Here is a 27,654-nt window from a genome sequence, read left to right on the forward strand (position 1 = left end):
AGTGTGCCAAGGGATGTTGTAGTTCTATAGATTTAGGGCAAAATTAGGTCACAACATAATGCTGGAGTTGGTGTTAACGCAGCCTACGTATAGAGGAAAAATATTACCCCCCCTTTCTTAAAAAAGAAAATTCAAGAAATCCTTTTATTTCTCCAGTAGAATGGACTTTACTTTCCAGAAAACTGACATTCTGCCATAAGGCACAAAATTTATAGACCATATACACAATACATCCTAGAGATTAAATGGTTGTGTTGGGAAAAAAACCTTAGAAGATATCTGGTCTAGTCTCCCTCCAAATAATAGGATTCTGTCTACAGCATCTTTGAAAGACCATGATCCTATTTACACAATGCCTCTGCTCTACTGATCCATAGTGAGTAAAAACTTAATCTTCCAATTTGTATTTTCTGCTCAGCCTTCCCTAACAAACAAGGAGGGAGAAGATCTACTTCCATGCAAATAGGATAGTCCTTTAAATATTTGAAGATAACTGGCATATCTCCCTCTGTTCTTTAATTCCATATGCTGAATACTCCCAATTCCCTCCACTTTTTCTATGATTTACAAACCTCCCATTATCCCTGATTCCTTTCTCTGGGCAATCTGTTACTTCAGATTTCTCCTTACTGTAGTACTCTGATCTGGCTACGAGACTCTCCTGTGGAAGAATTCTGCATATTAGAACACCTAAATTATACTGTAAGCTCACATACAACTTGTATACAACTAAAATTCTAGGGCATTTTACATATTGAATCTCTTATTTTTGACACTACATAAAAGGCTTACATTTTTTTTCTAATTCAATCCCATTTTGGTTATGATGCTTGATTCCACTTACCAAGATTGTTAAAAATAGAGTTAGAGAGGCTATCAGAACCACACAATCCTAGATTAGAATCCTAACTCTGGGTTAAGCATTCTGCCCTAAAAATTTGGTGTAATCTACATATTGGATCTACATCTTTATTGTCTTCAGCTGAAACTTTGACAAAAATGTTAAAGAAGAGAAAATTAGAATACTCTTGTACTCCTTTGCTTATAAATATTTTAGAAAGATTAGTTCCATTACTGAAAAACACTTAGCATAGCCATTCAACAAATTCTGAATTCCCTCAAATATTTTAATCAGACTATATTTTTTATACTATTTGCAAAGTTGCTCTGTGATTTATAGAAGGCCTTGCTGAAATACAACTGTGCATGTACATGTAATTACACTCATTTGCCAGCCTTGAAAATCTTGTCAGTTTGACATAGCTTGTTTCTTCGGAGCCTATGCTGGTTTCTCCTATTTAACTTTTGCTTGTATAAATCTATTTGATGAGTTATAATTTTTTTAGAAATTAAGGTTGGGTTTCTTGGTCTGTGGCTGTGCCCACCCATTCAGCAAGTAGGCCAATCCTCTAACTATACAATGCTATGCTAATTGCATACTGTCTATGGTAGAGTAGATGCACAAAGTCAAGGTTCTATTAAACATACTCCCAGGTGAAAGCATTGAAACTATCCAGGATTTGGGCAGCACAACTGCAAAAAAGATTAATTGGACAAGGCTGGTCCTGATTCAACTATTAAACTGTTTCTTTCAAAAAATGTTTAATATATAATTAACCTTATGATATCTTAGTCTAAAAGGAATTGATATACAAAAATATTAACACAAAAGTTCATATTTTGGATATCTTAAGATCATAATGTATACACTAAGCATCAATGTTTAATAAAAAGAAAGTTTTGATTAGCTAGGTTATGTTACTTCTAAAGCATGATTATACATACATGGCTTAAGCTCAAACTTATGTCTCTAGGTGTATTCAAAATGTCTCTGTGCCATACCAATACAGAAATTCCTTTCTGCCTGTCTACCTCACTGGCAACTTTCATACCAATGAGCTATTTATTTAGTAATAATATCTTAACCACATACTAAATGGATTTAGGTAGGGAAGATCAGTCATAAAACTTAACATCTACTTGTATAGTCAATCTATTATGAAACCATGGTCTTTTACACAGGCATTTAATTTTATTTTTGAGCTGGGAGACAATGATTGATGTCTAAGGCTAGTTTCCTTTTTTTTTTTTTTTCCTTTGGTAAACAACTGTTTATTATCCAGACTAAGACTTTCAGTGCAGTGTGTAAAAGCTCCAAGATATGTTGCATATGTCTCTGTTTAACATGACCAGAACTATAAGCAAATTCATATTTTAATTACAAATTTCTAGCTTGATGTGCCATTGGCCAACCATACCAACTATGATGGGGCCTTTATTCCTCTCTAGACACGCAAATTCAGGCAACTACCGTACACACATTATAAAGCAAGCAACACTCCACATGGAATAACTGAATTCATACAAAAGAATAAAACAGGAGCCTCTATAAGCAGCCAAGATAAAAACAAAATTTCTAAAGGATGTACTTGAGGGAAGAATTGTAGGACATCTTTTTTACATCATTTATTCATTAATCAGAATAAAAGGACCAATGTTTAATGCCATTTTCATTTTGGAAAATCTAATAGTATATTACTATTGGTCTAAATTTATTTTTTATTTTTTGCTTAGTTATCTTTTCTAATTCCATATGAATTGAGCAAATATTTGTATATTTACAAAGAATAAATGTACATATTTATGTTGTTCTATTGATACCAGAGAATGATTTTCTGATGATTTGTAAAACACCTACTTTGATAAGTTAAAGTATTTAAAAAGTGAATTAGAAAATTGAAGAGGAAGAAATAAGAGGAGAAATACCCCTTTAATTTGTACCATTAGTCATAGGTTCTTTCCTATTTTGGAAAAGTTGGAGAATGTACTATGAGCCATATGATGTTTTGGTAAAAGAATTTTTAAAACTATTTACTGATTTATTTGAGAGAAAGAGAGAGAGAGAGAGCATGAGCATGAGATGGGGAGAGGCGGAAACAGAGAGGGAGAGAAGGAATCCCAAGCAAGCTTCACGCTGTGAGCATAGAGCCGGTGGGGGCTCAATCTCATAAATTGTGAGACCATGACCTGAGCTGAAATCAAAAGCCTGACGCTTAACTGACTGAGCCACCCAGGTGCCCTGGTAAAACCATTTCTGAGTCATTAATCTAGGAAACTTTTTAAGATATATATTTTTAATGTACATAATTCAAATGCATAGGCCTTAAGAGTAGGGGGGTAATTCAGGGTTATGAGTCACTTTGGGATGCCTTCAAAGTATTTAATGGCATTCAAATATAAAATAATGCAATTAGACATGATCTTCTATCGCTGTTTTCCAAACGACCATGGTCATTACATGGTCATAAAGAATACAGTATTTTTAAAGAATATGGAATACTAATTGACAGAGAGGTTAAAGAATTAAAAATGAATACCTGAATTATTTCATGGGCATTTCCTTTTAGATACGAAATTTGCAATTTTCCCCACTTTCTTCCCCATCTTAATATGATCGGATCCCCTCAATTTTATATCAACAGTATCAGCACAAATGAAACTTCACAATTTACCTAATAAATTGGTGATGGGTATTAAGGAGAACACTTGCTGTGATGAGCACTGGGTGTTTTATGTAAATAATAATCACTAAATTCTACTTCTGAAACTCATATTACATTGTATGTTAACTAACTAGAATTCAAATAAAAACTTGAAACATTAAAAAAAGTCAAATGATAGGCATTTTAATTGAATTTTTTATTAAGATAACTAACATACAGCTGTAAAAAATAAGGCAGAGATACTGTGTGCCCTTTACCAACTTTACTGTAATAACATTTTCTAAAACTACAGTACAAAATCACGAACGCAGAAGGAGAGAGGCAAACCATAGGAGACTCAATACAGAGAACAAACTGAGAGTTGATGGGGGGAGGGGAAAATGGGTGATAAGCATTGAGGAGGGCACTTGTTGGGATGAGCACTGGGTGTTGTATGTAAGCGATGAACCATGGGAATCTACCCCCAAAACCAAGAGCATACTACATAGACTGTATGTTAGCCAACTGGACAGTAAATTATATTTAACTTCTTTTAAAGTAAGATAAATAGGAGGAAAAAAAGGATATTAACATTGATATGATTCTCCCAGCTAATTCATTTTACCTGTATTCATTTGTGTGTGTATTTAGTTCTATACAATTTGATCATCACATTTATCAACTACCACATCCAACAGTTCTATATCTTCACTAGGGTCCCTTGAATTTCCATTTTATAACTACAGTCACCTCCCTTGTACCTCCTTCCCTCTCCCTAACACTGGCAATTGCTAACCTATTCTTCATTTCTAAAATTTGCCAATTGAAATATCTTACATAAATGGAATTATATAGTATGCCACCTTTTTGGAGCGTTTCTTTTCACTCAGTGCTCATTCAATGACTCCTAGGAAATACATTTAAGACTTCATATCTATCAGTAACCTGTTGTTTTGTTGCTGACTAATATTCCATGATAGGAGTGTACAACAGTTTAGTCACTTACTCATTGAAGATACTAATATCTTGGCTAGTTTTTGACTATTATGACTAAAGCTATTGTAAATATTAATGTGCAAGCTTTTATGTAAGTTTTCATTTCTCTGGAATAAATAGTCAAGAATAGTTGATCTCTGACGATGGATAATTACATGCTTAATTATATTTTTTAAAAACTGCCAAACTGTCTTGCAGAGTAGTTGTACCATTTTTATGTTTTCAATAGCAAAGAATATCCTTGTAGATATAAAGTGTTCTCCATTTTTTATTTTACCAGTGGAGATAGCTGTGTAGAGCTATCTTATTGTGGTTTTAAATTGTATTTCTCTGATGACTTAGGATATAGAGTATCTCTTCACATGCTTATTTGTCATTGATGAATCTTCTCCTATGATATAAATGACTTATCATGTCTTTTGTCCATTTTCTATTTTTTTTTGCATTATTGACTTGTGAGAGTTGCTCATATATTCTAGATATTAGTCCTTCATTGGATATGTGGTTTGCAAGTATTTTTGTGTAATTCAAAGCTTTTTTCCCCATTCTTTTCATATGGTCTTCCACAGGACAAAAATTCATGTTTCATTGTAGTCCAATTTATTAATTTTTTCCTTTTATGAATTATTTATTTTGTTTCAATTCTAAAGAGGTCTTTATCTAACCCTAAATCTTAAAAATGCCCCCTTTTTCCCTAAAAAAATTGTCCTTTGTTTTCTCCTAAAAACTTAATAGTTTTATATTTTCACTTAAGTCCTTCATTCATTTGAACTTGCTCTTTGTCTGAGGTTTGGGTTGAATTTATTTATTTTTTTCCTATGGCTCCAGCCCCGTATGTTGAATGGCTAGGATGTTTCAATATAAATTTTAGTTAAATATGTATCCTACTGCTTTGATAGAACAGATAAAGCCACTGCCAAATTGACAAAGGGCTTTATATTTTTATCCAGAGCACTTATTTTTATATGATATATCAAGTCATGAACAGAATTTTGCTATCATATGATCTTTGGAGCACCTTCTGTTGATTGCCCAGTAGTTTAAGTCAAGCTCCAATGGGAATGAGGGAAAAATTTATTTTGAGGACCATCTGTGTTTGTTCAGCTTGTGATCTTTACCTGCATTTTACAAATGATGACGCTAAGGCTCAGACAACTGAAAGATTCATTCCACGCTTATCTAATCAGTAAATGTCAGTTCTACCTGATGCCAAATTCTTCTAATCTTTTCACTGATGAAAGTGCCTCTCACTGGATTCCTGGATGTCTTCCCTAAATTCTAGACGTGCAGTTCGTGTCATTAGTCTAAATATATTCTTTAACACATCTTCTATTACACAGTGATACTCTAAACATTGTCCCATTTTAATTTATTTTCCCTTAAGATTATTGAAAATGGAACACCCTATAAGGATATGAAAACTGTACCATTCTAAAAGCAAACAATTGAAAACAAATGCAAATGTTTGTACTTATTTTCGGGTTTATAGTTGTCTTCTCTATATAAATACTCATTAAAATAGGGCCTTACTGTTCTCTCCTTCTAATTTTGAAATGATACATGTTTTATTCCTAACATACTTTCAAGAAATAAACATTTTCTTCCAGAGCCTATGCTTTGGCTCTGAAGGCAGGCTTTGTATATAGTACAAGCAGCCAGTATGTTAATGCTGATTACCAACCTGAGCTGCCTCCTCATAATTACAGAACACAGCTAGAGCCTGTGTGGTTTTGTGTATTAAACACTCAGAGATGAATAGAATATGTGATTCAGAGAAATACAGAGAAAAGATTGGTACTGAGCTGAATCTCAAATAGACTGTCCAAATGTGGAGAATATGGCTTGCCAAGATACCTATGTAATGTGTTGCCTTGGATATCTTCATGTTAATGATGCCCCACCCCTGAAAAAATATTCTATTTCGACTCACATTTGGAATTCTTGCATTCATGAGAAGCAACAAATAATTTTAAAGTGAATCATATATCAATGATCTTGACCTTCTGGTATGATGCATGAATTTCATTTAACATGCTTATCATATCTTGCATTATCTGCAAATGTCATCCAAGTTTAAATTATTCCTTTGGTGAAAGTTCTAGTGACAAAAACATTACATAATTTTATACCCTCATTACATGTTGTCATTGACTAATCTGCCCTTTACTGTTCTTAGCTCCCACACTACTAGAAAGCACAAAGGTTGGTGTCATATGGGTATGAATATAAATCTTACAATGGATATTATTATTTTATAAATTACGAGACTAAAATATACTTTTGTGAAAACTTTATACTTGCATAAAGTATAATAATATAATGCTATATAATTCCAATTTTATATGTACATATTGTACTTTAAATACTTTCTCAGTTTGTCTGTATTCCTCTAGAACTTCTTTTATATTAATATAGAAATATAACTATGGATTTCCTACGTATAAGTGGTGTAACATTATATTATTCTGTGACTATTTTTTTCCATCAAAAACCAATGTGGTTACTTTTTAAAAAAAACTTTTTTTAAATGTTTTATTTATCACTGAGAGAGAGAGAGCATGAGCAGGGGAGGGTCAGAGAGAGAGGGAGACACAGAATCTGAAACAGGCTCCAGGCTCCAAGCCAGCTGTCAGCACAGAGGCCGACATGGGGCTGGAACCCATGAACCGTGAGACCATGACCTAAGCCGAAGTTGGATGCCCAATCGACTGAGCCACCCAGGTGCCCCTAATGTGGTTACTTTTTAACTGTGATGCTACACAAGTAACCCAGACTCTCTGGGTTTTTCATTCGTAAAAGTCAATGAGCAATGTCTACCTCAAAGCAGAATTGGGAATATTAAGCATGTAACCAAAATTCATTTATGTATTCCCTCATTGAGCTCCAACTCTGTACTAAATACTGTTCTGCTGTCATGGAGTTTACATTTTAATGGGGGTAGAGGAGGTAGGAAAATATAAAATAAAACCAGTTAATAACTATGAATAAAAGTAAAGTAAAATAAGGGGGTGGAAAGTGACCTTGGGGATGGTCATTGATAATATTTTAAATAGGGGCCTTCAGAAATTATATTAAATATGAAATATACTGACTTAAGAACAAGGCTAAGTATATATTTGTCAATAGTTGGTATTATTGGTATTAATAATGATATTAATTTCAATGGTACTAATGGTATTAATTTCTTCCCATCCTCCTTTGCTCTTTCTCTTTCCTTCCTTATAACCCAAACGATGATGAGAATTTAAATCCAAAGAAGACTTTTAATTTCACCATCAGTCCTTAAGTGTTTCCTGTGATTTGGTTCAAATGCTTATTTTTTGTGAATAAGAAAAAGACATTGAAGAGAGGGAAACCAGATTTTGATCTGATCTTGCTTTCAACTAGTTTTGCAACCTTTAAAAAGAGACTCAATAACTTGGCTTATTCTTCTGAAAAAGGAGAGTTAGGGATTCATAAGTGTTCTTGTGCTGGATATTCTTTAGTCTCTCTAATCTAAAATTAAATGATGCAATAAGATGAAACTATTCCACAGCTTAAGTGTAAGATTTCTGATAAAATGTTGAGAACACTCTTTATTCTAGATAATATACTACTTTCTTAATAATATTCGTATTGTGTCTTTTCTTCCTATCCTTTTCTTTCTAAAAACAATGTTTATCTTTGTGAAAAGTGAGGCAGTTCAATCTCTAAGCTCTATTTATCTTATTTTTATGCATTAAAAATTACAATAGTTGCCACCATATGCTTGCCTTAAAAATAATTTGAAGTCTTGTGAATTATCTCTGGAAAATATAAAAAGCAAACATTAAGCCACCATAAATGTTAAGAATAGTTTAGAGTGACTCAACTATACTTTTCAGTTCTCTAATTCCTGTTTACTTCTTAAACCATAATATTTCTTTTTAATATTGCTTCTGCAAGCATACCAGACATTTAAGTACATTAACTCATAATATCTAAATAATGGTTTTAATTCTGAAAAATCTTGATGAAACCACTTAATTTCTGAAAACCATTAGTAAGCTTACATGCTGATCATTAGCTCTTGTTGTATATAATTTGCATTTTAGGGTCATCCACTTCAAGGTGATTAACAGTACATTCAGTTATGTGATCAGACTATTTAGTATGGAAAAATCATCTTTTGCCAATTTCCTGAAGATGCCATCTAGATCCTGGCACCTTAAATGCAGCTATTTCAGAATTGCCCTTGGATCTGAACTGATAGTTTCATTTTTTAGACATGGTTGGAATATTCTCAATTCCAGGGCATTAGCCAATCTCATTCTATCAATGATTAAAGCTACCAGCTTTGGAAAGAAAGCTGGAATTAAGAACATTCTTGTTTTCACACACACAAAAATAAAATATTATGTTCAGTTTGATATGAGCTGCTATAAAATGGCATGATTCTACTTTATAAAACGTTAGGAACTGTATTGTTCATGTGTGTTTTCAGCCTCCAGCAAAGTGAATGGCACATGGTGGTTTCATAATATATGAGTACCGAAATGCAGTCAGCTGCTTTACTAGTTGTGTTTATTGCTTATAATTACTAGTAATTTTGATATATTTGGAAACAGTGACTGTGTGTTTATTGGTGCCTTTACAATATCATAAATAATAGCTGCCATAAGCATTATTCAATATACATTTCTTGAGAACTAGAGAGTATATGTAAGACAGTTTAAATATCTTTTTTTCCCTCTTGGCTGAAAGTCACAAACACAATGCAGATCTCAACCTTATAACTCCACGCAACTGACTTCTGACAACTAGCTGAATGAGTTTGGGAGTGGAATATTCCACAGGTTTTCCAGAATAGATCTCTGCTGACAAACAAGTGGAAACTTGAGTAGAAAACTCTGTGAACCCGCTCTTGGGCTTCTGACCTACAGAACGATGAGGTAGCAAATGGATGTTTTATAGGCCCCTAAGTTTAGTGGTAATTTGTTACTCAGTGTTAGGCAACAGATATGGATGATTTAAATGGCTGGAAGGATATGTTTCAATATTTTGATAAAATTTTTTATATAATGTTGATCTTTATATATCAAAGCAGTTATCTCAGAATTACATTTGTTCCCTAAAATCATGTTAAGATTGTCTTTAACAAATCTTCAATATGAACAAGATGGATGATATATATGAATGAAACATTTTTGTTACTCTTTTCAGAAATGCGCAATCTTGAGCCTCTTGGGAAACTGGTTGAAAAGTGCAAATCAACCACACTGGAAAAACAGCCCTAAACTGGTGCATCCTGACATCTTATTCAACCCTTGAAGGATGCATTTGCTATTCTATCTTGCAAAGCAAGCTTTAATTTAATCTAGGAGAAGTAAAAGAGAAGAAAAACTATTTAAAGTATACAAGTACTTGCAGTTTCTCCTGAGTTTTTTTTTTTTTAAAGAAATCTTCTCATTATGTTTTAATCTATTCCATAAAATGTGACATGTTCCTGTAGAAAATGTGTATAGTATGTCCTAAGCTATTAATTGTTTACTGTATTCTCCATGTATATATAAAAATCTAACACCAATATCACAGGGTATCAAGCTCTGTGTAACACAATTTGAATTGCTAAATTCTTATATTATATGGCCTGCATGGGATTTTGACTACTACCATGAATTCCGGTGCACTTTCAATTTCTGGAATATGTTTATTCACAGAGTCATATGTACATCACAAAAGTAAGATATAAAATTAACAGAAAATCATACTAAAATATAGTTATTAAATTTTTTCTACATTATTTGGTTAGGGAAAATATCTCTACTTTGCCCACAAAAATTTTGCAATGTATATTTCTGAAATAAATAGATTGCCTGACTCTCAAGGAAAAGAGGGACAAAACAGATTGACTGAAATACAAGGTTTACTCTGTGGCAGAAGTTGTTAACCTTGGGTTCACAAACACTTGAGGAATTTGCAAATAGAATTCTGGCTGCTGTGACATTGAACAGAGGAAAAAAATTATCTTTATTTTCACTGACTTTTATAAAAGTGGCCAATAAGCTACAGAACTATTAGGAATATCTATGCTTAGAGACTCTAGCATTTTCCTATTATTGTGCACTTGTTGCAGATACCTCAACACATCCTTTATGATCATCGGTATTTTGAAATTGTGTTTGTTATTAAACCTGCCACTAGGTCTTAGAATTTAATGCATCAATCACAAGCTCCATGTACAAGATACTACATATTTAATCTCATAATAATTTGATAACTCTACATCAATTTATGCCTGAAAGTATCTTATTATCAAAACATCATTTTGAGAAAGTGTCTATAAGCTCTACAGAACTTCCAAAGTGGTTGAGGCCCACGCAAATTAAAGGGTTACACTCCTTGGGTATTTATACAAAGGAAACAAAAACATTAACTCTAAGAGATATATGTACCCTTATGTTCACTATAACATTACATACAATAGCCAGATATGGAAGCAACCTAAATGTCCATTCACAGATGACTAGATAAAAAGACTGGAGTACACATGTGCGCACATGTGGGCAGGTACGCACGCACACATGCGCACACACACACACACACACACACACATACACCGGAATACTACTCAGCCATAAAAAAGAAGCAAGTTTTGTCTTTTGTGACAGATGATATGGGTGGACCTTAACAGCATTACACTAATTAAAATAAGTCAGGTAGCAAAAGACAAATACAATATGATCTAACTTATATGTGGAATCTAAAAAACAAAAGCAAGAGTTGCCTGGGTGGCTCAGCTGGTTAAACATCTGACTTTGGCTCAGGTCATGATCTCATGGCTCAGGAGTTCAAACCCTGCATCTGGCTCTGTGCTGTCAATGTGGAGCCTACTTTGGATTCCGTGTCTCCTTCTCTGTCCCTGCCCCATTTGTGTGTGCTCTCTCTTTCGAAAATAAACATTAAAAATCTAAAACAAAAACAAAAGAAAGAAAACCACAAACTGAAAGTTACAAAGAACAGACTGGTAGTTGTCATTGGCAGGGGATAGGAGGTTGACAAAATGAGTGAAGGTAGTCTAAAGGTATTAGCTACAGTTATAAAATAAGTAAGTCCTGAGAATGTAATGTGCCCTGCTGTGACTTTAGGTAATATACTACATTTTATTTTTGAAATTTGCTAAGAGTGTAGATCTTAAACATTCTCATCATGAGAAAAACAATGTATTTATGTGTGGTGATTGATCGATGTCAACCAGATTTATTGTGGTGATCATTTTACAATATAAAAAACTATCAAATCATTATTTTGTACACCTGAAACTAATGTAGTGCTATCTGTACATTATATCTCAATTTTAAAAATGAAAAAAAAAGCAATGTACTCTTTATTCTTTGGGCCTTTTTTTTTTTTTTTTTTAACTTTGGACTACCATAATTAGGATCTCTTTGAAGAAGTCCTGAAGAGATTTCTAAAAAAATAACCAAAAATATGTTTTCCTTTGATATATAAATATGATATAAAGTTTGATTCTCAAAAGTTGAAGATCTTTCTGGAATGAACTCAAACATTTTACCCTGTCATTTAGTTGATGTGTTGCTGTCTGAAATGTAGATTGATGGTTGACAGCATTGAGGTTATAAATTATGCATGCCAATTTAGTGAACACAATTAAACTGAGGCAGTATGGGTAATTTAAATAATTACACATATAAATAGTATTATTAGTCTTGTCAAAATCTGTACCTATACTAAATGTCAGCATTTAATATCAACAAAGGATGCTAAAGATTTGGGATTTTGCATCAGTATGGTGGGGAGACTGATTTCAAGATCAATTACTTGTTAAAATACATTAGCATAAATTCGTCTCACAACTTTTGTTTTTGGCTTTTATCTGGAGTTTGCCTAAGAATATGAAATCTTTAAAATTTCAGTTATTTATACTAAGCTTATAATGGCACATAAAGGTTAAATATCAGCCATTTATAATACATGGTAGCTTATTATTTATAATTTTCCATAGTTCTTTTCAATATTTATGGTACTTTACTGTATGTGTATATAATATTTTAAATCTACATGTTTTTGCATTATCCAAAACATACTCTTTATTGTTATTCTCTCGAGATTCTGGTGTCTACTTAAAGGTGAATGATAAAGAATTCTTTAGCCAGATTAATTCTGTTTTTTTTTCCCCCAAACACATCACAACAACCTTAAAAATGAGAACAAAAACAAACCTTCTGGGTGGCTCAGTCAGTTAAGCATCTGACTTTTGATTTCTGCTCAAGCCCTGACCTCATGGTTTTGTGATTTCGAGCCCCATGTTTGGCTCTGCGCATTGACAGTGAGGAGTCTTCTTGAAATTCTCTGCCCTCCTCTCTCTCTGCCCCTCCCCCACTCACACTCTCTGTCTCTCTCAAAATAAATAAATTAAAGAAAAAATACCTTCTAGTTGTGGGATATTCCTGAATTAGCAGTGAATCATACATTTCAATTTGGGGACTACTGTGTTGGTTGGCTTTTGAGTTTACTATTGATTTGGATTTAATAGCAAATATTACCATATTAGTAGAATATTCCTAAAGATTATTATAACATTTTCATAACTAAGCAGTGGAGGAAAAAAATGGCTCAAAGAGCTTAGACAGTATTGCAGTTCAGCTGCAGTTAATGTAGGGTAAATTATGTAGAGTAAAAATTCACTTGGGTTAAATGAAATTCACTTTCAAATTAGGTGACTTAGTAAAAATATGTTGTTAGCAATTTTATCCCATTTAATTGATACTTACAGAAGGCCAAGTATATCTTCAGCTGAAAGCCATACACACACATGTGCACACACACACACACACACACACACACAATGCATCTATGTAAGATATCTTCATCTTAAATCATACAGTGTGTAACGTTTTCCAAAGTATGTTTTTTTAACCTAAAAAACAATCTTAAAATTTTTCTTATTAAATAGTAATTTTATATACTTTTTAGCATGTTTTTCAACAAAGAAGTTTTGTACATATTTTAAATTAAAAAAATAAAAAAATATAAAGTCAGCTATGAAAATTATTATTGCCTAACATGTCCTCTGCAGGACTTTTAGTGATGAGAACATTAAACTTTTAAATTACACTGAACAAGTTAGAGGACTATTTGAAATGCAGAAACAAACCCATTAAATGGGAATTTATTAGATTATTTTCATAGTCATTGCCTTTAATTATGCTTATCTGGGATTTTCTACCATGTTGAAAATCATATAGAAAGCTATATTGTTCCTTGAAAAGAGAAAGATCAAATGTAACCTGAGAATAGGGTTTAATTTATGGATGGATGAACATTGAAGAAAGAAGGAAGAGTCTTTGCAATCCAATATCCATACATGATTACACACACACACACACACACACACACACACTTTAGTATTTTGGAGCACTGTAATTTTATAAATGACAATATACCATAAGTAATCATTCAACAACTCTATAAAGTAAGTACAGTCAGGCATCTCCATTCAGTAATTAAGTTGGCTAAGACATGGAATTAGATGGAATTTCCCAAGGCAAATGAGTGTTAAAGGCATCATTCTCTCTCCACCATGTGCCCTATGCCATTTACTGCACAGTGCAAGAAAGATGGAAAGAGGAAATATGTAAAGACTGTATATGGTAAGGACTATGTTTTAAAGGAATGACTTAAAGAATAATATTTTTCTGAAATTGACAGAAATCATTCAAATTAAAGAAAAAATTAATTCAATTATTCAATTGGGCATCTACCATGGACTGTTGAAGTCACAGAGTGAGGCTTGCCAATATGAATATCTCTCTACCTACCATCTGAGCACTAGCATTTGAGTTCACTCTCCTGGCTGCTCTCTGAGGACACTATCTGTGTGTAACCTCTACAAACTGGGACTTTTTTTTTTTTTGCATCTCTACATGGTGAGACGGTCTGAAATAACTCTACATTTAGCTACTCACAGTCCATGACATAATCCAAAACATCTGCTCATGGTTCAATGCAAATGCTTACAATTATTCTTTCAAGCAAATGCAGTAGGAAATGATATGATCTAATACTGTATGATCCAGTATGGTAGCTACCAGCCACATGTGGCCATTGAGCACTTGAATGAACTGTGGCCAGTTCATATTGAGATGTGCTGCAAATGTAAAATACATACTATCGGTTTAAGGCTTTGAAAATATTGGACTAAATAAAATACGAATTTATCCATTTCCACCCTTTTTAAAATATGACTACAAGATATACTTAAAGTAATAACATGAGTCACGTATTACAATTTACTGGATAGCATGGTGTAGAGAAAAGGAACTTGAGGACGGAAAACTAGGCCTACTCTCTAAAACCCCAGACCATGAATGGGTCTTAATCCAGATAGATAATTTCAATGAGAGGTATCATTTAGCCACTTGAAAATGATAAAACTTGGTGCCTGGGTCACTTAGTCGGGTAAGCATCTGACTCTTGATTTCAGCTCAGGTCATGGTCTCATGACTGGTGAGACTGAGGCCAACATGGGGCTTTGTGCTGACAGCACAGAGCCTGTTTGGGATTCTCTCTCTACCTTTCTCTCTGCTCCTCCTCAGCTCTCAAAATAAATAAATAGACATTTAAAAAAAAGAAAATAAGAAAACCTAACAGTCTTCTACTAATACTATTGTAAATTACATGTGTAATTATGGCTACAACAGGCCATCCACAGATTATAATCTGCATAAAAGTTCCTCAATGACCATTTGAATGTGTCTATTACCATAAACATAATTAAGATAAACCTGAGCTGTATACTTTTGCTTTAGATGATTAATTTTTTCAAGCAACACTCTCATTTTGCAATCATCCTGACACTTTATTTATTTATTTAATCTTATTTATTTATCTGAAAGAGAGAGCTTGAGCTTGAGTGGTGGAGGGGAAGAGAGAGGGAGAGAGAAAGAATCCCAAGCAGGCGTGGAGCTGTCAGCACAGAGCCTGAGATAGGGCTCAAACTCAGGAACCAGGAGATCATGCCCTGAGCCGAAACCAAGAGTTTGTTACTTAACTGACTGAACCACCCAGGCGCTCCATTCTGAACACTTTAAAAAATACTCATAGTAGGTAAGGAATATCTTAAGGCAACATTTAAATCCTTTTGATATACTTCCAATTCACTATTGAATGCATCAAATCCAAGTATGGCTTTATTTCTTTTCATATCCAGTTAAGGACACTAGAGGGAGTCTCAGAGAATTACACAGGTTTCAGAAATCATTTTTCTCTGTTAATAAGAACAACTTAACATAATCATGCTGTTTATTTCCCCAAGTCCTCAAAGAATTTATAAAAAAATAATTCTCCATTAGAGCCTCAAACTTATGCATTAGATTGCTGTTGAGAGTTATTTCGATACACATATACACACATACAGACATGTATAATAATGTACACACAGAACACATGCACATTTTCTCAATTAATGATAAATTTTGCCATATATACCTGAAATATAGACAACCACATGTGCATAGCATAACTAACAAGCTGATCTTATGGTTTTTCAAATGTACAAACTGATTAAACCTTTATAATCAGGCATATACTGTGTGATCTTTGCTCCCTTGGCAATAATCGCATCCTTTTGGAGGTATGAGAGTTCTTAGTGAATTATCATGAATTCAATCAACAATTCTCAAAATGGGGTCCCTAGATGAGCGTTAACACCATCATCTGGGAACTTTAGAAACATGCAAATGTAGCCTCCCCGGACCCAGATATACCAAATGAGAAATTTGGAGTAGGATTCAAACATCTGTTTTAACCAACCCTGCAGGATGATTTTGTTTCTTGCTAAAGTTTGAGCACCATTGGATTAGAGGAAAATTTCACAGTGTGGTAAAGTAAGAATGCTTTTAGTGAGCTAAAATGAAATCAGCATTTATAAGGGTAACATGGCATTGAAATCCAAAATAAAAATTCACAAAATGCCTCAAGAGTATTAAAAGTTCTGGGATACCTGGGTGGCTCAGTCGGTTAAGCATACAACTTCAGCTCAGGTCATGATCTCACGGTTCATGGGTTTGAGTTCCGCATTGGGCTCTGTGCTGACAGCTCAGAGCCTGGAGTCTGCTTCAGATTCTGTGTCTCCCTCTCTCTCTGACCCTCAACTCCTCACACTGTCTCTATCTCTTTCTCAAAAATAAATAAAACATTAAAAAAATAGTTTTCCTCAAGGGGATAAACACATCACAGGAAAAGAAAATTTCCCTCTATTTTTACTTTTATGATTTTGTGTCATTGCTCAGAAGAGAAACTGTGAGCCCATGAATAGAAAGATAGCAAGGCCAGCAATTCCGTCTGGGCTTGGAACAGTGCCTGGCAAGTAATAAGCATTATGCAATTGTTAGCTGCTATTATTATTTTCATTGTTGGTGTTGCTGTTATTGTTTCTTCTGCTGGATGGCAAATTCCTAAAGGGTATTCACAAGGTGATAAAGTGCTGTTGAATGAGAAAAAACGGTCTTATGATGAAGTATTTTTGTTTCTATGATACAACGTGAAATATGTTTACCAATGGTTTAAGCACTAGGCTTTGAGAATACTGAGGATTAAAATTCTACAAAAGGACAGCTTGGAAATTTTCCCTGAGGTGCCATTTGAATGGTAGGAAAGAAAAGTGACCCCTGCACAGACAGCGTATTATTAGCAAGGTGAGGTGGTTGATACTATGTACATGTGGCAGTGGTGAAAATCAGAGTTGTCCTGGTTTCCTAGGACTGCCATAGCAGAGTGTCAGAGACTGGGTGGTTTCAGTGACACACACAATGTGGAAACCAGAAATCCAGATCAAGATGCCAGCAGAGTTGATTCACTTCAAGGGCTATGAGGGAAGAAACTGCTCCAGGTTTCTTACCTTGGTTTTATAGACGGCTGTCTTCTCCCTATGTCCTTTGACATCATCTTTCCTCCATGTTTGTCTCTCCATTCAAAGTTTCCCTTTTTATAAGGATACTAGTCATGTCAGATTAGGGCCCACTATAATAACCTCATTTTAACTTTATTCTCTAAGGCCCTATCTCCAGATAGCTCTAATCTGAGGAACTAGGGGGTAGGATTTCATGAATTTTGAGAGCAGTGCCAGAATTCAACCCATAGCAGGATAATGCATCATTAGGAGATTCTGTTAAGTTTATCGATTTATTGAGACAGAGAGAGAGAGAGAGAGAGAGAAAGAAAGAGAGAGAGAGAACTGAAGGGGCAGAGAGAGGAGAGAGAGAGAAACTCAGGCAAACTCTGGACCATTAGCACAGAGCCCAGTGGGGGCCTTGAACTCACAAACATGAGATCATGACCTGAGCTGAAATCAAAAGTTGGTCGCTTAACCGACTGAGCCACCCAGGCACATATCATTAGGAGATTTTAAGGAGGGGGGGTGATATAATGTGCTTTCTGGGAGCCACAGGCAATAAGGATGGAATGGGAGAGAAGTGAGATCGGCAAAGGCTCGAGTTACCAGTCACATCAAAAGTCTGCTTAAACAGAAGCTAGGAGGAGGTTTGAGTAACTGAGTCAGGGGGGAATTCAACAGCTATCTGAGATGAAGAAATATGTTCAGGTGGGTTTTTTAGATAAAGGAAGAAAGAACATGAAGTCATTAAAAATAACTTCTAGCATTTTATTGGGGTTCACTATTAAATGGTGATTATAATAGAGAAAACATGATTATATATATATATATAGGAAATATATATTCCTATATAAACATATATATATATATATAATATGAAATACGGTATGGAACAAAATTTGGATCAAATGTGCAATTAGAAGTAAAGGCTATTGTATTAGAGAATATTTGGGGCTAGGAATCTCAAGTTAGCACAGAGTAGGTATAGAAATCATGGAAATAAATACAAGCACTCAGCAGAACTCAGGGGAAGGGGGAAAACAGGTTGAGTGGGAAACACCAAAGAAATCAACATCTAAGAATTAGCATCCACAGAGGAGGCTGTAAAAGTCAGAGGAATTGGTAAGGAGGAGGAAGGCTGGCCGATGAAATGAATTGTGAAAACCTCAGAATAAGAAAGTCCAGAAAGTACACAGTTAAATGTTGAAATGCTGTGAAAAGACAGGTCCTTTAAAGCCTGAGAAAAGGGCCACTCTATTTGGTAATTTGACTTTTAAGGACAGCCTTGTAGAATGTTCCAGAAAGTATCTAAATATCTGAGTAAGAGTAAGAGTGTGTGTGTGTGTGTGTGTGTGTGTGTGTGTGAATGTGTACATTTATGTCACATATTAGAGCTACATAACACTCTGGGGAAGAGTTCATCTTAATATTCTTTAGTCCCTATTGTACTGTAGCACAAGCTGTCAACCTTATATGCTAATTCATTTGCTCGACCAAATATTTAATAAGCATCTATCATGAGTCAGACACTAAGATAAACCCTGGAAGTACACAGTTAAAGTATTACAGCCTCTATCCTCGGGGAGCTTTCAAATTCATGTGGTATTTACATTAACAGAGGGGTGTATAAGGTGCTCATTTGTTGCCTCCTGCCACTCTCTAGGAAACCAAACTTGCCTTTTTTTTTTTTTTTTTTCCCAGCCTGCAGCTGAGTTCTATGCTTTAACAAACAAGGCAGGTGTTATTTATTTTTTAAAATTATATCCTAAGGTAAAATTTTATAATAGATTGTTGTGACTCTTCTTGACATTTTAGGAATTTCTTATTCTTTCTCTGAAGTGAAGAAGTAGATGAAAATAGAGTTATCTTAAGATAGTAGTCTACAGGGGGCCTGGGTGGCTCAGTCAGTTAAGCATCGAACTTCAGCTCGGGTCATGATCTCACGGTTCGTGGGTTTGAGCCCCACGTTGGCCACTGTGCTGACAGCCCAAAGCCTGGAGCCTGCTTTAGATTCTGTGTCTCCCTCTCTCTCTGCCCCTCCCCTGCTCTCAATCTGTCTCTCTCTGTCTCAAAAATAAATAAAGATTTAAAAAAAATTTAAAGATAGCAGTATACAGGCTACCAAATCTCATAACAGGTTCAAATGTTAGGGTAAGTTTCTAGCCAATGTTTGTGTTACTGGTAGTGATTTACATAGATTTTGAATCTGATTTTACCCAGTTCACCCATACACTACTGTCTTAAATAGGATCCAGCCATAATTACTTTAATGACTACTGTGATTCTAAGTAGAAAACTACAAATCTAAGGACTCAAATATCTCTCATCATGAATTGGAAAGCATTTTCTTAAATTTATTTCTATATACTGAGGTGAATCAAATGAATCTCCACAAAGTGTTCTGGTCAGAATATTAGTGTTTTGTTTTGCTTTCAATTTGTTTTATATATTCTTTCTTCTCTTTTTGTTTGTATTGTCTGAGGAGGTAGGATTTTGAAAAATTTACAAGTAATATCATAAGCTATGTGTACAATTACAGCTGACTGTTATAATAAAAAAAAAAATGTATGGCATGACAGTTTTCTACTCCACAAAGAGATTTTTAAAAAAATGGATTTGCCTGTGCAACCTAGTAGTAGACTTCATTCTTCCTGAATATATATCCTTTCATAAATATTACTAACAGGCCAAAAAGCTGGCATTTAAATGTCATTATAAATAAACCATAAAATCTGATGCTTGATTTGAATGTTCAATATTATAGAGTAACTGGAGAAGAATTATTTTTAAAGGAGATGAGCAATTTGAGATTTATGGTATCAATGATCTCTCTCTTTAAAGAACCCCAACTAATTTAATTAAAGGTTAAGGATAAAAGCCAAACTAATTGTGTCTTCAGGAAGGGTCAATGGCACCACCATTTTCCTTGTCACTTTGGCCAAAAATCTGGAAATCACCTTTGACCTATCCAATGTCCTGTCAGTCACCAAGTAGTATGTCTTCTTCACAATGACTCATTTCTGTTCTATGCAGCTAGTCCAGGCCATACCCATCATACACTCCCATTACTACAATAATTTTTAACATGAATTAAAATTAGAGGAAATTTTTGAAAATATATCTTGAAAATTAAAGCAGATATCATAAAACTTTGTAAAGTATTATGTTTTCTTAACTGATCTTTTCTTCATCCTCTTTTAGTTGAAGAGCTGAAGAATATAATGAGTGAAATTTGTATGAACTAAGGTTAAAACATTTTGCCTAACATTTGAAACAATGGGCTAGCTGATTTTATTCTGCCCACCTAATATTGTTTCCTCTTTATTACTCCCCATAGCTAATTCTCCCATTCATAATTCTTATACTTCCCAGAAGCTTCTCCTCTTACTGAGTATCCATTTTGCCAATTCACAACGTACGTTTATTCTCTCCTTTTAATTTCCACTCACCACTTTTTAACACATTAAAAACAAAACCAAATAAATGTACCCCACGTGAGGTCCTCTTTGCTAAGACCAGCCTATCACATATTTTCTCTTTGCTTAAATATAAATCTATCCTATGCAAATTAGCAATCACTTCTATATTTTCTTATATAAGGTTTTCTTGCTCTTTCATGAATTTATACTATGTTCTCAATTATTAGACCTTGTGAGTACCTCAAGGGCAGTGACTTTAACATTGCCACTTAAAGTACAATTGTCATTTTTCTTATGAACTACATATTTTGAAAGCTCTGTGTAACCAAGTTAGTAAGTAACTTACTAACCAAATGGCTAATATTTTTGCATCAGATAATCAGAATTACTGCTCTGTGATTGATACTATTCTAGACTTGAGACAAGACTCATGCTTTATCCATTCAACTTGCAGAAATTTTGAAAACTAGCCCAAGGACTCTTATGTTTTACCTTTTAGAACTTTTTTAAGCCTTTGGGGGCATGGCTATGACTCAGGGTCACTTCTTATATTTGTTATACTTTCAGCAATTAGTAACATTTCAGGTGTTCAGTAGAGGTTTAATGATGTCTAGCCCTAATGGTTCTTAATGGGAGTGACAAGGAAGAGATCAACCCTACAACCTCAAAGGTAGTTGTGGTTAAAGAAGGTTATATTTTTTTCAAATGCAGGCCGAACTTTAAAACTACATGGGACACCTAGTGGCTGAGTCAGCTGAGCATTCACCTTCAGCTCAGGTCATGATCTTGCAGTTCACAAGTTGCCCAAATACTGCTCTCTGCTGTCAGTGCAGAGCCCACTTTCAATCCTCTGTCCCCCTCTCTCTGCCCTTGCCTTGCCTGCACTCTTTCTCTTTCAGAAATGAATAAACATTAAAAATAAAAACAAAATATCTTGGTGTTGTCAAATAAAAAGATTCTATTTTTATAATGATGATAAGTGAATTATTGAGGGCTAGAATGGTGGCTGTTGGGTCAATAGGAGGGAAAGGGTCATTAAATTGTTCTCCCAAATGCTTCTTTTTTTTCCCCAAATGCTTCTTTTTGATGGGCTCTTGCATGTCATGTCTTTATTGTTTATATTTGAAGCGTATTACCTTAGCTAATGAAGCTTAGCAGATCAATTAAATGGTACAATCAGACAGTAAGCTATAAGAACAAGTAGAAAAAAATAAAAGGAGGAATGAAAATAAATAAGAAAAATAAATAAACAAACAAATGGCAATCAGGCTAATGTAAACAACCATTTATAAACTTAACAACGTAACAATCTGAGTGATGGAGCGCCTGGGTGGTTCAGTGGGTTAAGCATCCAACTCTTAGTTTTGGCTCAGGTCACCACGATCTTGTAGTTTGTAAGATCAAGTACTAGGAATTCTTTCTCTCCCTCTCTCTCTACTCCTCCCCTGCCTCAAAAAAATAAGTAAATTAAAAAAAAAAAAACATTCTGAGTATGATTTGGATAAGAAGATTGAAGTGAAAAAAAAAAAAAAGGCAAAAATGACACAGGCCCCAAAGAGAGATCTTCTTTTAATGTCCTAACATTGGAACAAAGCAAAGGAAGAATTAAGTTGATATAAGTTAGTCAGTTAACCTTCTGCCTTTGTTGGGGGCCTCTGTAGATGGCCCTAGGCAGAGAGCCCAAGGATGAGGGCTAAAGCAAGGCATTTAATGCTTGAGAGCAGGCTCTGATTGAAAAAGATAATGGGTTTGCTTTTGAATGCATATTGACATGTTTATGCTACATATGACATATGATTTTAACTTCATACTATCCAATTAAGATAGGTCATATTACTCTGTTATTATTATTGAGAGAGGGAAGGGGCAGGGGAAGAGAATATTTAGGAAGCTCCATGCCCAGTGTAGAGCCCAACAGGGGGCTCAATCTCATGACCCTAATATCATGACCTGTGCTGAAATCAAAAGTCAGACATTTTACCCACTGGGCCACCTAGGTGCCCCAGGTGGTATTATATTTGTTTTCTGTATTAAAAAAGAGACACATATGTATTTTTTTGTAACTTAACCAAACTCACACGTTTTTCTTGGAAGGGAAAATCCAAATTTATGCTCTATTTTATCACTTTCCAAAGTTCAAACATATGGCTCCAGCTGACCTCCATCTGGTCTTAACAGGTAGACAAACTAGACATAAAATTTTCCTTCAAACACATGGACCAAAAGTTTAAGTAAAGAATTTACAAATAATTGAAATAAAATTTCATTCTTTCTCAGGTAATATTTGCAGTATGGCATACTTGTTAAGATTTTCTGTGGAAACGGTTGTAGAAGTTCCTTTCAATAATTTATTCAAGAACAATTTACTGACCTAGTAACACTACAGGTAGAGTAAAAAAGAAAATATTCTCTGATTCATGGTAAGAGAAAAAAAAGTAATTAAAAAATAAAAGGCTAAGTAAATAGCTTCAAACTTGGAAACAATCATATGACACAAAAGAGCAGAATGTGCTTGTATAGTATAAATGTGCTTATATCGTATAATATAGAAAAAAATGTGATTTTGACTGGAGGCACAAAAGTTCCATGGTCAAGATGTTATCTTTCATCTGTTATGGTCACAGTAAGGAGCCAGTGGAAGACTTTTGCCCAGGAAATATGATTCTACTTCTATTTTTAAAAGATTACTCTGGCAGTTGTGGAGTGAAGATCAAAGAGAGTCAGTAGCAGACTTAGGAAGAGAGGAAAGAAAGCAATTACACTGTCTGGGAAAACATAACAGGATTATAGTAAGGTGGGAAAAATCATGATAGAGAGACTTGGGTGAGTTTCAAGAGATGTTTTGTAGGGAAAATTCCAGGCTACAGAGATGTATATTACATGCATCTCCAGGGACTGGGGGTGTGGGGAGTATATATTACATGCATCTCCAGGGACTGGGGGTGTGGGGAGTGTCACAGGAACATGATGTTTGTCCCAGCTACTTTGTGTACAGAGGTGCCATTTACTAAAATAAAGACTGCTGGAGAGATTGTAGGTTTAAGGAGAAAGATCAGTAGTTTGGGCTTAAGTATTATGTGTTAAAAGTCTTTTTAATGTCTAATTGTGGGATGCTGGGTTGGCTGTTGAATATATTGGTCTGAAGATCAGAAGAAGAAATGAGGATCAACCATAGATGGCGGATGCCTGAAATGATGGCATTCCTAAGATTGCTAAGGTAAGTGGATGGTGTGAGAAGGGAGGGCAGGGCCAGCAAAGGAGACAGAGGAGAGGGAAGATTGAGGGGCAAGAATGAGGCACTGCAAGAAAGATGGAACTTCAAGGGCATAAAATAGAGCCAACAGGTCACAAAAGATGATGATTAAGCAGCCCATGTCGACCATTACAACAAGGAGGTTACAAATGACCTTAAGAAGAACAATTCAAGCAGAATGGCATTTGGAGTAGCAGAGAGGATGGAAAAGAAAATGGGAGGCGAGAAGTGAAGCCAGCCTATGTAGACCACTTTGATGGAGGCTTGACTGAGAAGAAGAATAGACACACAGGAGACTAATCAGAAGTTGCAGTTTAATTTGATGATATATAAAACAGAATAGATTTGAATGCTGTTGGGAAGGATTCAGTAATAATAAAAAGTAACAACAACAATGAGCCCTGTGTGCTGGGGATTGTCCCATATTCACTCATATAGACCTATTTAATACTCATAAAAATCCTATGAAATAGTTACTACTGTTTTACATTTATAGACAAGGAAACTTAGGCACAGAAAGATGAACTTGTCTAAGTTCCCAAGTTGGTAAGTGAAAGAGTCAGAGTTTTTAAAATCTCACTCTGCTTTGGCTGTTAATATTCTACAATATATTAACTTTTCAAGTAGAGAGGGAAAGTTCAAAGTGTAGACAAGAGAGGAAACAACAGATTAAATCCATGGAAGGCAGGGGAAGAAAAGGAATATAAACTAAATGTGTAGGGATTGGATATTATGAGACAAAAGACCTACTCTTTGTTGGATTGGGAAGTATTTTAAGAGGGGAGTCTTGTTTATTACATCTCATCATGCATGTATATGCATGTATATTGCATCTCGTGACGCAATGAATCTTCAAATAATAAATGATAACTATCCTTTCTTTTAAGAAAAAAGCCATGGATTATGACAAAGCTTAAGGTTCTCTAAATAAGCTCTAGTGTTTTTTACTTCCAACATCTAAGTAGCATACTTCAGAAATTGAAACTCTCAATCCAGATGTGTTTCTCCGTACCCCTAGTAAGTGTTAAATTGCTTCCAATTTGATTAAGTATACAAAAGTGATTATTATGTGGTGTTGCTGGCTACATTTCAGGTGTGGCTGAAGCATGTATAAAGTGCTTTTGGATATGCTAACAACTCAGTAGTGTTAATTAAAGGCAATAATATGCTTGGCTCTGATTTGGAGGGTTCCTGCTTGGATAGAGACAATGCTGAAAGTACAAATGGGAAAAAAAGCTAAACTTAGAGAATTTTTCTTATATTAGCAGAATTTGTTGGTTTCCAATGTGAAGCTATGTAATCTCTTGACTTACATAAATGAAATTCTTTTGTCTTCCAAGTTATGGTGAAGATTGGTGTGGAGGATAAAGGGAATTAAAAAGAAGATCTCTTATTTACTGATAGAAGAAATCTTTCGAGCAAACTTTCCTAAAACTATGAATTTGTTTCTTAATAATTGAGGAATATATTTTCAGGTGGAAAAAAGTTACCATGTAGTACTATATATAGATATATAATAGGGGTGCCTGGGTGGCTTAGTTGGTTAAGCGTCCGACTTTCGCTTAGGTCATGATCTCGCGGTTCGTGGGTTCGAGCCCCACGTTGGGCTCTGTGCTGACTGCCAGCTCAGAGCCTGGAGCCTGTTTCAGAGTCTGTCACTCCCTCTCTCTCTGACCCTCCCCTGCTCACGCTGTCTCTCTCTCTCTCCTAGAAGTAAATAAAACATTTTAAAAAATTTTAAAAAAAAGATATAATGCACATGATATTTGTTTACTAATTATATCCTACTCTAATTATGGATGAGCCCTCTATAAGATAGTTTCTTTAGGAGAAAATTATACCAATATTTTGTTAGAAATAGAAAGAATAGCAATATTTGGGCTCCTTCCATAATTCAGCTCTTATTGATAATGCTGCTATAAACATCAAAGTGCATGTACCGTTTTGAATCAGTATTTTGGTGTCCTTTAGGTAAATAACTAGTAGTTCAGTTGCTGGATCATAGGGCAGTTCTAATTTTAACTTTTTAAGAACCTCCATACTGCTTTTCAGTAGCTTTACCAGTTTGCATCCCCAACAGCGTAAGAGGATTCCCCATCCTTCTCATCCTAGGCAACATTTGTTACTCCCTAATGTTATTAATTTTAGCCATTCTGACAAGTGTGAGGTGGTATCTTATTGTAGTTTCATTTGCATTTCCCTGATGATCAGTGACATTGAGCATCTTTTCATGTCTCTGTTTGCCATCTGTATTTCTTTCAAAAAATGGCTATTGATGTCTTCTGCCCATTTTTAGCTGGATTATTTGTTTTTTGAAAGTTGAGTTTGATAAATTCCTTATATATTTTGGATACAAACCCTTTACCAGATATGTCATTTGCAAATATCTTCTTCTATTCATTAGGTTGCCTTTTGGCTTTGCTGATTATTTCTTTTGCTGTGCAGAGGATTTTTATTTTGATAAAATCCCAATAGTTTATTTTTGCTTTTGTTTCTCTTGCCTCAGGAGACATATCTAGTAAGAAGTTGTTTTGGCTGATGTCAAAGAGATTACTGCCTGTGTTCTCTGGGATTTTGATGGTTTCCTATCTCACATTTAGGTCTTTCATCCACTAATGAATGGATAAAGAAGCTGTGGTATATACATACAATGGAATATTACTCAGCCATAAGAAAGAATGAAATCTTGCCATTTGCAATGACGTGATTGGAGCTACGGAGTATTATGATAAGTGAAATAAGTCAACCAGAGAAGGACAAGTACCATATGATTTCATTCAAGTATGGAATATAACAGACAAAATAGATGAACATAAGAAGAAAAAAAAGAATCAAACCAAGAAACAGACTCTTAATTATAGAGGACAAATTGAGGGTTACTGGAGGGGAGGTGGGCAGGGGGTGGGTGAAATGGGTGATAGGTATTAAGGGGGACAATTGCTGTGATGAGCACTGGGTCTTGTATTTAAGGGTTGAATCACTAAATTGTACACCTGAAACTAATGCTACATTTTATGTTAGCTAACTGGAACTTAAATAAAGTTTGAGAAAGAAAAATAAATAAAATAATGCTAAAATAATAGAAAGAATAGCAACAGACTGCTTTCTATCTTCCTGGGATGGATAGAAAGCAGTCATATTTAATTTCCTCTTTTCCCTACACACCCTCCTTCCCTCCAATTATCCTTTCTTCCAAGGACAATTGCTGCCGATTCACAAGGTATAATAGACCCAGACATATGAAAAATGGCCAATTTCTGATTTACTGTTTATTATTCTTTTTTTTTTTTTTTTTTTAGTTTGTTGATTAATTGATCAATTGATTTCTGGTAATCTCTATACCCAGCATTGGGCTCAAACTCATGACCTCAAGATAAAAAGTCAAATGCTCTTCTGACTGAGCTAGCTAGGCATTCTTACTATTAATTATTTTTAACAGATAATTACCAAAGATTTGTTTAGGATTTCCAAGAGAAAAGAAAGATTACTCTCGTTTTCTGTATCATATGATCCAAAGATTTCTGAGAATTTATATTTAGAAGAAGATTCTGTAACTTCTTTAGGGATGTTAGAATTGATGGGAACATGAGCAGCATAATCTACTGTTGCCTAAATTAGTAAAGGATGTGA

The sequence above is a fragment of the Hyaena hyaena genome, unplaced genomic scaffold, assembly GCF_003009895.1.
Source record: "Hyaena hyaena isolate Hyena2069 unplaced genomic scaffold, ASM300989v1 scaffold_132, whole genome shotgun sequence".
NCBI lineage: Eukaryota > Metazoa > Chordata > Mammalia > Carnivora > Hyaenidae > Hyaena > Hyaena hyaena.